Raw genomic sequence first — 17,792 nt, forward strand, 5'->3', positions numbered from 1 at the left:
GATTAGAATCAGAGATAAATTAAAATTATTCCACAATAAACCAAAGTTAAAAAAATTCACCACTAGAAAGCCTGAAGTACAAATCAATACTGCACTTCATAAAGAAGAAGTGAAAAATAAGTTAAATCCAGCAAAGAGAGAAACTACCCTAAAAGAAATATACCTGATCAACATAGATGCACACATTCTCAATAAAATTCTAGAAAATGGCATATAAAAACATATTCAAAACACAGTGCACCATGCTCAAGAATAGTTCATCCAAGGGATGCCAAGTTGTATCAACATGTCAAAATCAATCAATGCAATTCTTCCAATAAATAGACTTATATACAAGAATCATATGATCATCTCCATAGATGTGGAGGAAGCATTTGACAAAATACAGCACATCTTCATGTTCAAAACCCTAGAAAAACTAGGGAGAATAGTAAAATAATCCAATATTGCAAAGTCATATAAGCTAAACCCAAGGCCTGGTTCATTGTAAATGAAGAAATATTGAAAGCATTTCCTCTAGAAACTGAAACAAGACAGAAAACCGTCATTACCACATTTATTTAACGTCATCCTTGAAACTTGAGCCAGAGCAATTAGACAGAAGTAAAAAATTAAAGGAATATGAATAGAAAAAAAAGAACTCAAAGTATCACTATTTGCAGATGACATGCTTAACTGTTTAGAAGGTCTAGAAGATTCCATCAAAAAATTTCTGGGACTAGTAGATGAACTGAACAAAGTTGCAGGAGACAAAATTAACACATAAATCAAATGCACTCTGATACATCAGTGATGAATCCACTGAAAAAGAAATTTGAGAAACCTCCCTATCCACAATATCCTCAAAAAAAGAAATGTTTGGAAATCAATCTAACAAAATAGATGAAAGCCCTGTATAAAGAAAACTACAGAAGTTTAAAATGAAATTAAAGCAGACCTTATAAGATGGAAAGATCTCTCATCCTTTTGGATAGGCATAATTAACATCATCAAAATGCCTACAGTACCAAAATTTTCATACAGATTTAATGCAATTCCTATTTAAATTCTAATGACATTCTTTATAGAATTAGAACAAGCAATAATGAAATTTATTTAGAAAAATAAGAGACCCAAACTAGCCAAAACAATTTTTAGCCAAAAATACACATTGGAAAAAAATAGCTTCTTCAACACATGGTGCTGGAAAACTGAAAATCCATATGTAACAAAATGTTATTAAATACCTCTCTCTCTCATGCTGCACATAAATCAACTGAAAGTAGATCAAGAAGTTGGCACTAGCACAGAGACCCTACACGTAATAGAAGTGAAAGTGTGCCCAAATCCCTACCATGTCAGCTTAGAAACTGACTTCCCCTACAATACTCCTAAAGAGCCAGAAGTAAAATCAAGAATCAGTAAATGGAATAGAATCCAACTAAAAAGCATTTTCTCAGCAAGGAAAACAATCAATAGTATGAAGAGAGATTCTAAAGCAGGGTGAAAATCTTAATTACATACACTTCAGTAGGAGTATTAATCTCAAGGAGACATAAGGAACACAAAAATACTAACCACAAAAAACCCAGTCAATAAATGGGATAAGGAACAGAACAGACACTTTGCAGAGGAAAAATATAATGTATCAGTAAATATATAAAAATTGTTGATATCTCTACCACTTAGAAAATGTAAATTAAATCTACACTGAGGTTCCATCTCACTCTAGTCAATGGGAATTATCAAGAATACAAGGAACAATAACTGTTAGCAAGAACATGGGGGGAAAAGGCACACTCATACATTGGTGAGGGGACTTCCAATTAGTGTAACCACTATAGAAAGCAGTATGAAAATTTCTTAGAAAACTTGGAATGGAAGCACAATTTGACCCAGTTAATCCATTCCTCATTTTATAGACTAAGGAATTAGTATCAGCATGCTTCAGTGATGCACCCAATGAATGTCAAGTCAGCACAATTCACAATAGCCAAGTTATGGAACAAACCTAGGTGCTCTTCAATACAAAAATGGATAAACAAGTTGTGGATATATCTATATACCTAAATATCTACATGTAGATAGCGATATATATGCTATATATATCTTACTATCTATCTATTATAGATAGAGATATATATCTCTAGATATATAGATATCTATGTATCTATATAGATATAGATAAATATACACATCCACACAGTGTAATATTACTCAGCCTTACAGAAGAATGACATTGTGACTTTTGCTGGTAAATGGATGGAACTGAAGAATATCATGCTAAGTGATATTAAGCCAGTCCCACAAAATGAAAGATCAAGTGTGCTTTATGCTTTGTGGTTGCTATCACAAAGCAACAGAGGATGGGTGGTATGTGTAGTTTATTGGTTTAGACAATGGGGAATGAAGGAAAGGGAGATGAGATGGAAATAGGAAAGATCGTAGAATGAAATGGACAACTTTCCTATTCTCATATGTGAATACTTGACCAGTAAAACTCCACATCAAGTTCCACCAAAAAAATGGGATGAAAATTGTAATTGGCTGCACCCCAACTATGTATCCCATATCAAAATACAGTCTACTGTCGTGTGTATCAAACAACAACAAAAAAGATTATATAGCATATAAGAAAGAAAGATTCTCAGAAAGCATAATTTTTGTTACTAATTAACACTTTTATTTAGTGCTTACATTTATTCCCTCAGCATTATCTTAAAAACTAAACATAAATTTTAAAAGTAACTTAGAGAGATCACAATTGAATAGCTTAATGAGGTAAAACCAGAAATAAGAAATGTAGAAGTGAAGAAAATGCAAAAAATGAAAAGTCATTTCAATGAAAAAACAGATATTCTGAAATAGTATTAAATAGAAATATGGGAGATAAAAACTCAATAAATCAAATAAAAATCTATTGACAGCATCATCAATATATTAGGTAACAGAGAAGACAGAGTCTCAAGATATAAACACAAAATAATAATCTTGAAAATATAACCAACAATAAACATGTTAAGAGAAAGTGACACAGAAAATTTTTTAAAAAAATATGTTCTATCATTAAGAGACCAAATCTAAGAATTGGTGGTGTAGCAGATGGTACCAAATTCTAACTAAGCAGGTGTGCATTGTCTTCAATGAACTAATGTCAGAAAATTTTGAGAGCCTTAGGAATAAGATACTTAACACCCTCAAATTCACAACATCAAAAAGACCCTCTCCCAGACACATGCCTAATCTATGGAAAAAAGATACAGTTTTTAAAGCCACATTTAGAAGTAAGCAAATTAGGATTTAAACATCTTTTTGAGTCCAGACCCTATAAGTCAGGAGGGATTGGAATAATATATACCAAGCCCTTAAGGGAAGGTGATGCTTACCAAGATTACTGTGTCAATCAATATTATCCTTCAGAAATTTAGAGGAAAAACCTTCCATGATAAGCAGAAATAAAAAGGAAATCATAGTCAACAAGTGTACACAGCCAAACACACTTGAAGACATGTTTCATACAGAAATGTGTAAAAATAAAAAATTAAAAAGCTAATATAGGGATGAATTTCACAAGAAGAATAATTAAGAAGAGGAGAATGATGTCTAGAATAAAAATTAGATTCAAATCAAATGGCAGGTAATAAAATCATCTCAGTAGGTTTCAAGTAATGATGTAAACTCTCCAAAGACACAGGTTGACAGCATTAAAAACAAGACACACTTATAGGTTGTTGACAAGAGACTCACTCTACAGGCAAGCCACCCACAGGCTTCAGGTGAAAGACGGAGACCATACACTGTGGAAATGGGGACTGAAGGGAAGGCAGGGGTAGCTCTCCCATATTAGAGAAAATAAACTGTGGGTGAAAATTATCACAGGAGACAAAGAAGGCACTTCATACTGGTTCAGGGAATCACCCACAACAAGACAATGAGGATAAATAGCTATCCCCAGAGAGTGGTGTACCAACTACATAAAAAATAAAAACTCTGCCCCGTGCTGTGGCACACACCTGTAATCCCAGTGGCTCTGGAGGCTAAGACAGGAGCATCATGAGTTCAAAGTCAGCCCCAATAAAAGGAGGACGCTAAGCAATTCAGTGAGACACTGTAACTAAATAAAATACAAATAGTGCTGGGTACGAGGCTCAGTGGTCGAGTGCCACTGAGTTCAATACCGGTATTCTACCTAAAAAATAAAAATAAATAAAACTTCTACTGAATATAATAAGTCAAGTGGACCCCATGGAATGCTACTGGGTGATTTCAACAGACCTCTCTCACTACTAGATAGGTCAGCAGGACATAAGCTAAATATAGTCCCTTCAGAACTAAAAAATATGATGAATGAAATGAAGCTAACAGATATCTATATAATACTATATCCTTAAGGACCCATATTCACTGTCCTTTTGTCCTTTTAGAGATGAAACCATCTCTAAAGTAGGTCATATGTAGGAGGACGTGAATCAAGTTTAGCACATATAGAAAAATAAGGAAAATATCTGCCACATGATCATATCATAATAGAAATTAGAAATTAACAGGACAGAGAAGAGGAATCATTCTATCACTTGGAGAGGAATAAGGAATAGATCAAAGAAGAAATTATTGTAAAATCTCAAAAGAAGTCCCAGAAACAATTGAGAAGAGAGATACAAGGTGTCAAGATCTCTGGGACAATATTAAGAGAGTTCTAAGAGGATACTTCATAGCACTGAATACCGACATTGACAAAACAGAAATAAAGCCACCCAGAGCCACAGAGCTGCAACCCAGTGGGCTGGAATGGGCCTGCACTTCAAGGAGCCTGCCGTGCCAGTTCAGGATTGAAGTGTGGCAAGCCAGGAGCTAGGTTAGCCACAGCCCTCTGATCTGACAAATTGAGGCAACCAGGCATGGACCTAGTGGGGTGCCCCCTCCACACAGGGCAGCAGGTGGAACCCAAAACATCCATGATGGAAGGCCATTAACCTTCCATGTCCCTGTGACCAGTACGAAAGTAAAATGGGACAAACCTGAATTGGATGGCAGGACCAACCAATGGTCTTACTACATTTGCAAACCCTGATTAGCACCAATTTGGAGCAATAGTGTAAATACTTTTCCAAACACATTTTGGCATAAAAATGGATCAATAGCATAGTTAATTTTTCAAACTCTGATTAGCATTAATTGGAACCAATACCATGACCCAAGAGCTACATAAACCTCAGACTATCACACTCATGGGGAAAGCCCTATTGGACACCCCTCTTGCCTTTGCCATTGTTGTTTCTATTCTTCACACTTCAACAAACCTTCTCGTTTCACTATTGCCTTCCCTTCTGCAGGGAAACTCATTCTTTGCATGTGGGAGACAAGAACCTGGAATAAAGTTGGTAGTGAGCCTCCAGAGTCTAGTGCAAAACTGGAGCCCCCCGCCCATTTAGAGCTGCAGGACTGAGAACTACAATATGCCTCTCATGGTAGTGGAGAAGGATTGGGCTTCGCTGCCTGTTACCTTCAGAACAGATGACAGCAGGCATGTCATCTGTGATTAGCTGCAAACACTAAAAGGGACTTTCTTGGCTGCAGAGACCTGTGGCTTGAACAGGATCCACCCACAAACAGATGAAAATCCAACTCTGGTTTCATTTTATGGAACCATCACTGACCTCTTCAAAAGGGTTAGTGAAAAGAACCAAGAGAACTGTCTCCTTCTTTTCTACAGTTCTCTAATCCTTTTAGAAAAATCTCTGTTTCTACCTAAAATAGCAGACACCTGTCCACCAATGAAAAGTTCCTAATGGGACCCCTGGTCCAGAGGCATCTGTGACGGGCTTATAAGGAGAGTCATATAAAGTCCCCTTTGTCCCGGATGGAGGAGTGATTGCCAAGCTCTGCTTCAGCTTCTCTCTGTGAAACATGAGCGAGTCTGACAGTTCACTTCAAGCATCTGCTGCTTCCTTTCACTTTCTGACTCACTGGGCCTGAGTGGAGGGTGCCCTCTTGTGCTGGTACCTTGGATCCTGAGACTAAGCCTTAGTCTGACCTGAGGTCCTTGGAAAAACCTGAAACCACTAATCCCCAGAGTCTGAGTGAAGCAGTTTCTGTCTCTCTCCACTCTACCTCTCAGGTGCACCACCCAAACATTATAGAACCAGGTTTCTTATGCCCCCCAACACCCCAATTATTTTACTAGGACACTCAAATAATATTATTGGGAATTTACAAGTCCCTGAGTGTCTTAGTACTCAAACCCTGTTCTTGTTCCTGGAGTGCTCCCAATCACGAGGAGGGTCCAATTTCCTGCATTTCCATTCCTGCCAATTTCACTAGGAAAGAAAACAACCTGCATCTCATGACTGTAATGGCTCCAAGACATTTTGTCCACTGCCTCCATACCCACTAGGTTAAATATGGATAGCAGAGACCATCACCTCCTTCTCTCCCCTGGGACTGAAACTTGGAGCCTGTTACATCCCTGGGTCTTCCTTTTTAAAATTTTATTTGTAGACAGACATACAATTTTGTGAAAAATTTTTTTTCATATGGTTCTGGGGATCAAACCAGTACCTTGTGCCTTCTAGTCAAGAGCTCTATCCCCAAGCCTAAGCCTCAACCCTGGCTCTTCCTTTATACAACAAATAGAACACAAATTTTGTGGCCCTAATTATGATTATGATAGCAAATATAGCTTTTTGGTTGTTTTCTTTTCTTTTCTTAAACACTGGTGATGAGGGAAGGGAACTGACCACCATGGAGGATAAGTGTCCATCTCAGACTGCAAAAGCCTTCTCTCTGCCTGTCATACTACACAAACCTGTGGCTGAATATTTGAATTTCTAAAGGATTCTGATAGACAGTGTATAATTTGTCCATTATCAGTGGAAATAAAACACCTGGTAAAAAGCTAGCAAATCTTTGTTTCTTGTCTGTTTTATGTAAATCTGTGCACACTTTCCTATTGAATGTCATGTCTACATATATGGTTGAGTCCACACATCACTTATATCATACAAAATTGGCTCACACATTTAAAAATGAATACAAGTACTTTCAGTTCAGGTGACTTAAGGAAAATGTCAATAACAATGACAATTTAAATTGGTTAAAGCAAAGATGACTTTGACATTACTAAGTTACCTGTTTTTCAAGGTAGGCAGCCAGTTATGCCAAGTTAGTTTCTATGTTCAATGTTTAAATTTCCCAGGTGAGGTTGGGCACACTTGTTATTGCAGAATCTCAGGAGGCTGAGGCAAGAGGATTGCAAGTTCCAAGCCAGCCTCAGCAACTTAGTGAGGCCCTAAGCAACTTAGCAAACTCTGAATCAAAATAAAAGTGAAAAGGGCTGAGTATGTGGATGAGTGGTTAATTGCCTCTGGTTTAATTCCTGATACCAAAAATAGAAAGTCCAATGTTTATTGTTTAAATGGGCTTCTTTGGCAGAAATAACTGAGTTAGGGATCTAGCCTTGTCTGATATCTTGGTTTTCAAGGGTAACCTAAAGTTCTAAACTAAACATTTCTTCATGAATGTCTGTTAACACATATACCTAGTTCATATTTATCAAGAAATTCTCTTGTGTAAGCAGTACTGTCTTTTATGCATTCAACAGTTTTAAACCTGACTTATATCTGCTGGCTTGGAATAACCATCTAACTTGTTAATGTTTAGCAGTACTACTACTTCTAGGAAAACAACCTCAATTATGAAAATAAGCCATCACCTATGGGACAGATGAAAATAGTGCCGACTTCCAGTGTGGCTACTGACTCTAATTAAACAAGGGGTAACTGTAAAATTACATAGATTCAAATTCAAACCCAGTACCCCTATTTCAAGGCTGGTGAAACTGTTCTGCTCAATGTTGAAAACTGAAACTTGGAGGCTTATATCAAAGGACTCAAAGAGTTAAGGAAAAAACATTCATATTTTGGTCCCTGCCCAGGAATGTAACCTGTAACTGGAAACATACACTGTCTCAGATCTCAAAAGTGAGGAAACCAGGGAGGTAATAAAGGGAAGGCTATTATACAACATTGCCTGATAGCTATCGTGAGTGGCTCTGCCAGGGTCCCAAGTTTGTTCTAAGACAATTTGAGGTCTACAAATTTCCTAAATTGCTACATAAGTAAACCCAGTATTTCTCACTGATATGATTATTGATTATTTAGTCCAAATAATCATCTAGAAAACAATGAAAGGCATTGAGGAAAAAGAATAAGAAAAAGTGAGAAAAGTAGAATTAGAATGACTGAAATTTCATATAATCATACATAAATATATCACAGTGAATCCCAACATCAAGCATGTCCACAAGACACTAATTTAAAAAGAAAACTATAAATAAATTGCATAAAGATCATTAAGGTAAAGTGATGAGTGTGGGTAATGGAGAGAGTTGGCAGAGGTTTTGGAAACTGAATTTACAGATTATATTGCAAACTTTGTGATCCTGTCAAAATATATCCTAAAGTTTTATATAACTAAAAAGAATTCCCAAAAGATATAATACATATGTGAAATTCCTGGTCAACTTCTCCAAGAGAGCCAGACATAACACAGCTAAATGGAATCCTTGTATCAAACAGGTAACAGAAATTTAGAAAGTTATTTTAAAAATCAGACATTATTTGATATAGCAAATATAGCTAAGGAGTATGTGTAAGAAATTATGAAAACTAAATTATATATATTTAAGAATATTTTATCTGTTTAACATACATAGAAATATATATGTATATATTGTATAAATTATAACAAATAACAATACATAAAACATATCATTTGTACATAATATATAATATTCATACATGTATAATAATTGTATATTGGCATATACATATACACACAACATTAACTCTGATAATGTTTCCATAGACTTCAATGTCCAGAGTAAAACTGAATTGCTTGCGTGTGTGTGTGTGTTCTAACAACTCTGTTAATGCTTCCAAAGTCTTAAATATCCTCCACTTAAGGCAGTTGAGGAGGGAGCACTTGGAGGGGGTTGGCCTGGTGTGCACTCCGTACCTCGGGGACGCTATTGCGCGTGGATCGGCAGTTTTGGGAAGGCTTTTGCCCAGAAGAAAAGATGTTTGGTTTTCATAAGCCAAAGATGTACCAAAGTATAGAAGGTTGCTGTATTTGCAGAGCAAAGTCCTGCAGTTCTCGATTCACTGATAGTAAACGTTATGAAAAGGACTTCCAGAGCTGTTTTGGGTTGCATGAGACTCGTTCAGGAGACATCTGTAATGCCTGTGTTCTGCTTGTGAAAAGATGGAAGAAGTTACCAGCAGGTTCAAAAAAAAACTGGAATCATGTGGTAGATGCAAGGGCAGGACCTAGTCTAAAGACTACTTTGAAACCAAAGAAAGTAAAAACTCTATCTGGAAACAGGATAAAAAGCAACCAGATCAGTAAACTGCAGAAGGAATTTAAACGTCACAATTCTGATGCTCACAGTACCACCTCAAGTGCCTCCCCAGCTCCATCTCCTTGTTACAGTAACCAGTCAGATGATGGCTCAGATACAGAAATGGCTTCTGGCTCTAATAGAACACCAGTTTTTTTCCTTTTTAGATCTTACTTACTGGAAAAGACAGAAAATTTGTTGTGGGATTATCTATAAAGGCGGTTTTGGAGAAGTCCTCATTGACACACATCTGTTCAAGCCTTGCTGCAGCAATAAGAAGACAGCTGCAGAGAAGCCAGAGGAGCAGGGGCCCGAACCTCTGCCCATCTCCACTCAGGAGTGGTGACTGAGGTTTATGTAGAAGGGGAACAAAAATGATTTAAATTTTGAAAAGACCACAAAGCAACAAACTGACCTTACTATTTTTAACTTGGATACCTGCTATTCTGCCAAAAGACAATATTCTAGAATAGTTTTGAATGGGTTATTTTTTCCTCCAGTCCCATAAACTTTGAAGCCAGTGTCTAGCTTACTAAAAGAAAAAAGAAGTGTACATAATATTTAAGATGCTGAGTATTTCATAGGAAAGCTGAATGCTGCTGTAAAGTGCTCTTTAAGTCTTTTTTTTTTAAAATAATCCCCTTCTAATGAATTAAATTAGGGGAATTTCAGGGGACACAGATGGGATTTGTTGTATGATAAACCATATGTAGTTTTTAGTCTTTCTATATTGAGAAGCAGTGGTTGGGGCATTTTTTAAAGATGGCTGGCTACACTTGTTTTCCCTCATGTTAGTAGATTTGTCATAACTCAATAACATGTCTTGCCCCCTAGAGGTAGTTGTTAATAATTTTGATATAATTGAGTCTCTCCAACTTTCTGATGAATCAAACCTGTACTACTGATGATTAAGCAGGACAGACTGAGCTTTTTGGTGCAAATACCTTGACGGAGGAAGTAATTTCTAATTATATAGAGAGAAGCTTGACTGTATGTGTTGCATCCTGTGTCACCTTCCTTCATATTAATATTTGTTAAAGATTTTAATTTATGTGAAACTTTTCAAGCAGAATGAAATCTGTGGTAAGCCATTGTTGTAGATTGTGGCCGCCATTAGAAGATGGCGCCGGCTTCCACTGTGGCCTGTGATAAACAAATTCTTTTGTGGAGAGTTGGCACGCTATCCCTTGCCACCCTATAAGAAAGATCCACGCGGCGGCTTAAGATTGGTATGTGGGAGGCTTTATTAGGCTGTGCTTGGGCGCTCGGGGGTAGAGAGAGAGAGAAAGGAAGGTCACTAAAAGATACTTTAATCAAGGCCTGAATAAACTGCTGAAAGAAGATTCCTGAGTTGCGTCTTCCTTGCGGGCAAGGGGTCGCGACAGAAATCTCCTCTTGGAGAAGAGGTGAGTAGGTGGGATAGATGAGATCTTATATGAATAGTACCAAAGCATTACCACACCGTGGAAAACACACTCTTAAAAATGTTAAACTATGTGCAAGTCTTCAGGATGGCACAAAACAAAGGTTAATGCTTCTTGGGCACGTTGCTTTTCGGGCTTGCCTGAGTGTGTAAATAATTGACTTTATTTGTGTTACATGACTGGTGACTTCATTGAAATCTTCACGATTCAGTTTTAGCTCTGGATTACTTCAGTTGACCTTTGTGAAGGTTCTATCTGCATAGAGTAGGTGTTTGACTTGTTTTAACCTGTTGAGGTTTTTGGTTTTTTTTTCCATTATTTAAAAGTAAAATTTACTAAGAAGAAAGGTGGGTTCATACTAAGGGGGTTAGTGTTGGTTTGACTTCTTTTATAGTCAGGCTTTCTGGACATTGAGATAATGCTGAAACTGGAGCTTTTAATTCTAAAATCCTTATTAAAAGCCTCTTATTGAACTCCCCCCCAAAAAATAAATAAATAGCCTCCACTCACAAACCACTGATATGCTATGCCGTGATTAAGCTTTAATTAGTTACCCATATTTACGGTTTGCAGGGACTGGCTAGTAGATGCCCGTTGTGTAAGTGTTGTACATAAAAGGCATTACTGCCATGTTTATTGTTGTGTTAACCTGATCTCTGCCTCAATTATGCTTCATCCAGTTCTTTTCCAACCGTCAACATGAACCTCTGACCTGCCATAATATGCAAGATACCCAAGCAAGAAATGGCCTAACAAATTCCAAACCCAAGCTCTCCTACTACTGATGACCTATAAACAGGTCTCCATAGGAAGAGCATGACTGCCATCCCTCTTTCAAGGTCCCCTTTAAGCCTGAAGTAGCCAGAATGGTCATTACCCCTCTCCCTAAAGGTAGCCTGGGGCACTTCCTAAGGAGTGAAGAGTGAAGTCATCCCAGAGCAGCAGAGCAGTGGCCCCCATGGTTGGAGCAGGAGCCATGGCAGGTCATGCCAGCGTGGGCCTGAGGACCAACACACCAGGGGGAGGCAATCCTGGCAACACCAGAGTGTCCCACCGAGGAAGCCTGGCCTGGCTCTGCTGTGGAAGCCTGCTCCACTCAACAGCACAGGTACAACACCGAGTATCCACGAACTGAGGACGTTAACCTCCTGCTTTCCAATGAGCAGTGGGAAAACAAAAGTGGGTTAGACCTGAATGAGACTGGAAGAAAACTCCATGGTATTCATATTTTCCCAAACTCTCATTAGTGTATATGTGGACCAACAGCCATAGGAGCTTTACAAACTCTGATCTGCATCAATTTGTACCAACAACTATGACCCAAGAGCGAATAAAACCCTAGGCTAGCACAATCAGGTCAACCACTACTGGGATCCTCTCTGCCCCCTGCAAGTGTCCACTCCTGTTCTTCACACTCAAATACAACCTATTGCTTTCACTCTTGCTTTCTTTTTTTTCTCGTGCCATCTTATTCTTCAAATTTTAAAGGGAAGAAACTAGAGAGAGATTGATGGTAAACTATTGGAGTCTATTGTATGATGGAGGGCACTGTCCCCATTTAGTCATACAAAACTGAGACCTGACGCATGCCACTTAGGGGTAGTGGAAAAGAATCAGGTTTTGTCAGCCACAGCCCTAAGAGTTGATCCTGTAGGCTTCTCCTACTGTGACTAGCTGCTAACAATGTAAGTCTTTCTTGGCTGCAGAAGACTCAGGGTTGCACAGGCCCTGCCAGCCAACAGAAGCAAAAAATTCAGTTTCATCTCAAAATCAAGTTTTAGAAAGAACCCAAAGAAATAATCAACTCTTACAACATAAGCCCTTCCAAGAATATGAAAATACTCTTTCAAAATAAGAAGAAAAAATAATAATAAAACTCAGAGCTAAAATTAATAAAATTGGGAATAAACATATAAATGGAAAGATTAATGCAATAAAGGGTTCATTTATTGTAAAAATGAACATCATTTTAAAACCCATAGACAAACCAACCTAAAAGAGATAAAAGATCCTAATCAGCAAAATTGCAAAAAAAGGAATTATGAAAAACACTTCTGAAATTTATAAGATTCTTACAGACTTTTTTGAAAATATGTACATTCCAAAATGTGGAAAATCTAGATGATATTAATAAATTTTATACATACAAAACCTACCCAAATGTGCCCTTGATACACAGAAAATATAAAATGGACCAATATCAAAAAATGATATTGAAGCAGCTGTTAAATGCTTTCCAACACAGAAAATATCAGGATCAAATGGATTCTCAGTGAAATTTATCTATAAATTTAGAGAAGAATTAATACAAGTTCTCCTCAAGTTTTCCATGAAACACAAATGTAGGACACACTACCAAATTGAATCTATGTACTCTATTTCACCCAGATACCAAAACCAAATATAAATCAAGGAAAAACAATTTCAGTGCCTGTATCCCAGATCAACATAGATTAAAAAAAACAAATAAAATATTTGAAAACAGCATCCAAGTACACATTAAAGAGGTCAAAATCAAATGTATTTTATTTCCAAGATGCGTGTTTGATTGAACATGCACAAATCATTAACTATAAATGGACCACACCAGCAGAATTAAGGAAAAGAAGAATCATTTCAATCAATGCAGGAAAAGCATTTCAATAAATCTAGCACTCATTCCTGGTAAAACTCATGAAATCATTCAGCAAACGTGCAGGAACAAAATCAATACTACATATTAAATCAAACACTTTTCTATACTCTAATAATGAATCTGTAGGAAAAGGAAGAAAACTATTCCATTCACAATAACCTCATAAATTATGTAATTCATAGAAATAAATTTAACAAGGAAGATGCAAACCTCCTCAAGGAATGTGAAAGGCAACTGAAGGAAGAAACAGAAGATGTGAAGTGAGAAACACCTCCCATGTTCTTGAATGAGTAGAATCGATGTTTGAAGAGGGCATTACTACCAAAAATCTCATACAAACTTCACATAATCCATATACAAACACTAAGAAAAATTTCCAGAGAAATAAAATCAAAATGTCATCTAACATTTCTGTTAGATCAGTAGAATAAAATAGAAGATATGGACACAAATCCACATAAATTTAATCATCTGATACTTTACAAAGTTTTGAAAAACAAAGGGAGAAATGGTAGCCTTCTTAAAAACTAAGGGCTACAGTAAATATATATACATAAGTGAAACGTGAAACAATATCCCTATATTTCTCACTGCAAAAGAAAACTGAACTCAATGTTGATAAACAATCTAGGAATTATACCAAAATCCTGCAACTGCTAAAAGAAAACACAGATTTAAAATTCTATCTTATTCCTTCAGGCTCCAACTTTCTTTGCAAGTCTCATAAAAGTTCAGAAAATAAAACCAAGTAGGAGAGAATCAAATTGAAAAATTGAAAAATTCTGTGCACAGTAAAGTAAATCATTAAGAGTGGGAAGAGAGAACCAGGGAATGCGAGAATGTTTTGCCAAGTATGATTCTGACAAAATCATTAAACACAATGAGTAAAAAGAACAGAAAACCTCACCAAGAAATCAAACTATTCAATCAATAAATGAGTCAATGTGCAAAGAGATGTGTCACAAAAGAATGAATACAAATAACCAAAAATTCTCTGAAATATGATTATCATCCCTACCTACTGGAGAAGTAGAAACCAAAACAACATTGAGATTTCAACTCACTGCAGTTAGAATGACAATCATTAAGAATTCAGATAAATAATGGATGTGACTGAGAATGGAAGAGTAAGGGTATTGCAAGGAAGAATGACCACTCTGGAAGGAAGCATGTAGAATCCTGAAAAGACAAGGAATGGAGTCACCATGTGACTAGTCCTTCCTACAATTATCATGACACCGACACTTCAGTATAGCAACAAAAATCATGACAGCAGTTTATGTAACCAGACCACATGCCTATGAGTCCATGAATGGACAAAAAATGTGGTTTACACACACACTCACACACACACACACACACACACACACACACAGTGGAGTTAACAGTCATTAAAAAGAAAATAATTGCATTTTGCATTCATGTATGAAACTGAAGAGAAGCAAGCAAAATGACATATGCAAACTCAAAAGTAAAATATTCAGTCTTGTAGATGAAATAAAGAGTAAAATAAGTGAAAAAATGAAGGGACCTCATAAAATACAGGGAGGTCAGCAGAGTAGAGAAAGTGGATTGAGGGAATGGATGATAAGATGGAAAAGGGAGGCATAGAGCCCAGTAAAGCTCACATTTAAGTGCATCTATAAATCCCAACTAGTGAAGAATAGAAAGACAGAGGCAAGGAGAGCAAGGTAGAGAAAATGGAATGGGGCTAGAGAGGAGGGGAGGTTAAGAGGAACTACTGGAGATTAAATGAGAGAAAATCAAAGTCCATGCAATTAGGAACAAATAAAAATGAATCCTATTCATGTGCCGCTATTATGTAGAAATGCAAATTCAGGACGTGTGCCATAGTGTTATATGCTAAGTTACTCCAGGTTCCAGAAACATAGAATAAAATCTGCAGACCATGACCAAAAGTGAGTAAGATAAGATGTTTTCAAATTAAGGAATTTCCAATTTTAGTTGGATATCGATATCTGAGATCCTTCATACAGAGTATTCTCTCCTGTGAAATGTTTGGCAAAGCCAGGCAGTTGCCCTGAGGATGTGTCGGTGAAGCATTGTGAAACAGAGGTGTTCTCACCCACAAAGACCAGGTTCCTGACGTTCTCCAGCATCACATCCTTGTACAAAGCCCGCTGAGCAGGGTTTAGGCACTTCCACTCCTCCTCAGAGAACCTTATGACCACATCCCTGAATGTCGGCACACCCTGAGAAGAAATCATACTTTGGTCATGTGTCCTGCAGCAGAGTTCATTACCACCCCAAGGTGAGATGACACGTGTATCAGCTACAGTGTATCAAGCGTAGTACCCAAGGCAGCAGTGTTCACAAGTGGGTTTTGGTGAGGTGCCTGGATCATTGGGGCTCTACCATGGAACAGGTAAATTGATGGATTCATAATTAATGGGCTGTATGGAGGAGATGGAAACCTAAGAGGTTGGGTCTAGATAGAAAAATGTACCTGAACTGATTCTTTGAATGGTGTATTTATTCCTTGCCCTTCCTTACTCTCCCCGCTATTTGTCTGTCCAGAGTCCATGAGATGCGCTGCTCTGTTCTACTGTGGCTCCCTTCCATGATGTTCTGCCTCCACAAAGGCATCCACGCAATGGAGCTGAACATGCACTGAGACCATGAATCTTCTCAAATAAATCTACCTTCCTTTGAGTTGATGTGTCACAGGAATTCTGTTATGGCAATGGAAAGCACACCACCTAACTTAGAAAATAATTCTTAAATGTAATAAGATTCACTAACACACTACATAAAGTCATAAAATGCAGATAGTATTATTTCTTCAAAATCAACTTTAATCCTATGCTCTTATGAAATATCAAATATAAAACCGAGACATCAACACAGGAATATATTTCTTGAAAAATATTTTTATATCATTCAGGATCAGTTGTGAAAGCAGAAAAATAATGGTCAATTTGAAGTGTGCTCCAACCACCTTTCATGTTCAAAACACTAGAGGAACTAGGAATAGTAGGATCTTACCTCAACATTGTAAAAGGTATGTAAAGTAAACCCTAGCCACCATTATTCTAAGGGGGAAAAACAGAAGTCATTCCCTCTAAAAACTGGAATAATGCACAGATACACTTTTCACCACTTCCATTCAAAATAGACCTAGAAATTCTAGCCAGAGCAATAAAAAAATAAAGAAAAAATTATAGAGATAGCACTAATTACAGAATAGCTTCAAATATCTCTGTGTGTTGATGACATGATTGTTGATTTAGAAGACCGAAATCTTCACCAGGAGACTTCTAGAACCCATAAACAAAAACAGCAAAGTGGCAGCATATAAAAACAACACTCATATCAACTGCATTGTTATACTCCAATGAAGAATCAATTGAAAAACAAATTAGAAAAACTCTTCGATTCAAATAACCTCAATCTAACTAAAGAAGTGAAAGACCTCTGCAGTGAAATTACAGAATGATAAAGAAAGGAATCGAAGACCTAAGAAGATGAAAACATCTTTCCTGATTTGAATAAGCAGAATTAATATTGTATAAATGGCCATATGAACAAAAATTTTTGATTTTTATATACGACCAAAAGTTTTAATTTTTAAATACTACCCAAATGTTTAGTTTTAATTTTGAATACTGCCCAAAATTTTAATTTCTTTTCAAATCTTAATGATATTCTTTATAGAATTAGAAACAGCAGTCATTTAGTTTGGAAGAGTAACAGCCCCCAGAATAGCCAAACCAATCTTCAGAGAGAAAATTAAGCAGGAAGCAACATAATACCTGACCTCAGACTACAGACCTAGAGTGACAAAGGCACCATGATGTAACCACCAGAACAGGTGAAGACCAATGAAACAGAATAGAAGTCACAGAGACAAACCCACATAAATTCAAGTATCTCACACTAGACAAGTGTGCAAATCACATACGTTAAAGATTTTAAAAGCCTCCTCAAACAATGGTGTTGGGACAACTGGAAATCCATATGTAGCAGCATGAAATTTATCCCCTATCACTCACCCTCCACAAAACTCAACTCAAAGTGCATCAGACACACAAGTATTAGACTAGAAAACCAGCACCTACTAGAAGAAATTGCAGACCATCACTCAACATGTCAGCTTAGGAAAAAAATTGCTCAACAAGCCTTGTAAAGTGCATGGAGTTAATTTGGAAAAAAAAAAAACAATAAATGGGATGGCGTCAAAATCAAAAGCTTCTTCATAGCAAAGGATGCAACCAGGAATGTGAATAGGGCACCTACACAATGGGAAAAAATCTTTGCCACCCATATCTCAGATAAGTCATTAATTTGCAGAAAATATAAAGAACCCCAAAAGCTTAAGACCAAAAATACAAATAAC

The 17,792-nt window shown here is 36.9% G+C and overlaps 1 pseudogene; it reads left to right on the forward strand.

The window, feature by feature from the left end:
* Positions 1–9,055: 9,055 nt before the first annotated feature.
* Positions 9,056–9,722, forward strand: LOC143383752 (SIN3-HDAC complex-associated factor pseudogene; annotated as a pseudogene).
* Positions 9,723–17,792: the final 8,070 nt, after the last annotated feature.

The sequence above is a fragment of the Callospermophilus lateralis genome, chromosome 18 (genome assembly GCF_048772815.1).
Source record: "Callospermophilus lateralis isolate mCalLat2 chromosome 18, mCalLat2.hap1, whole genome shotgun sequence".
NCBI classification, from domain to species: domain Eukaryota; kingdom Metazoa; phylum Chordata; class Mammalia; order Rodentia; family Sciuridae; genus Callospermophilus; species Callospermophilus lateralis.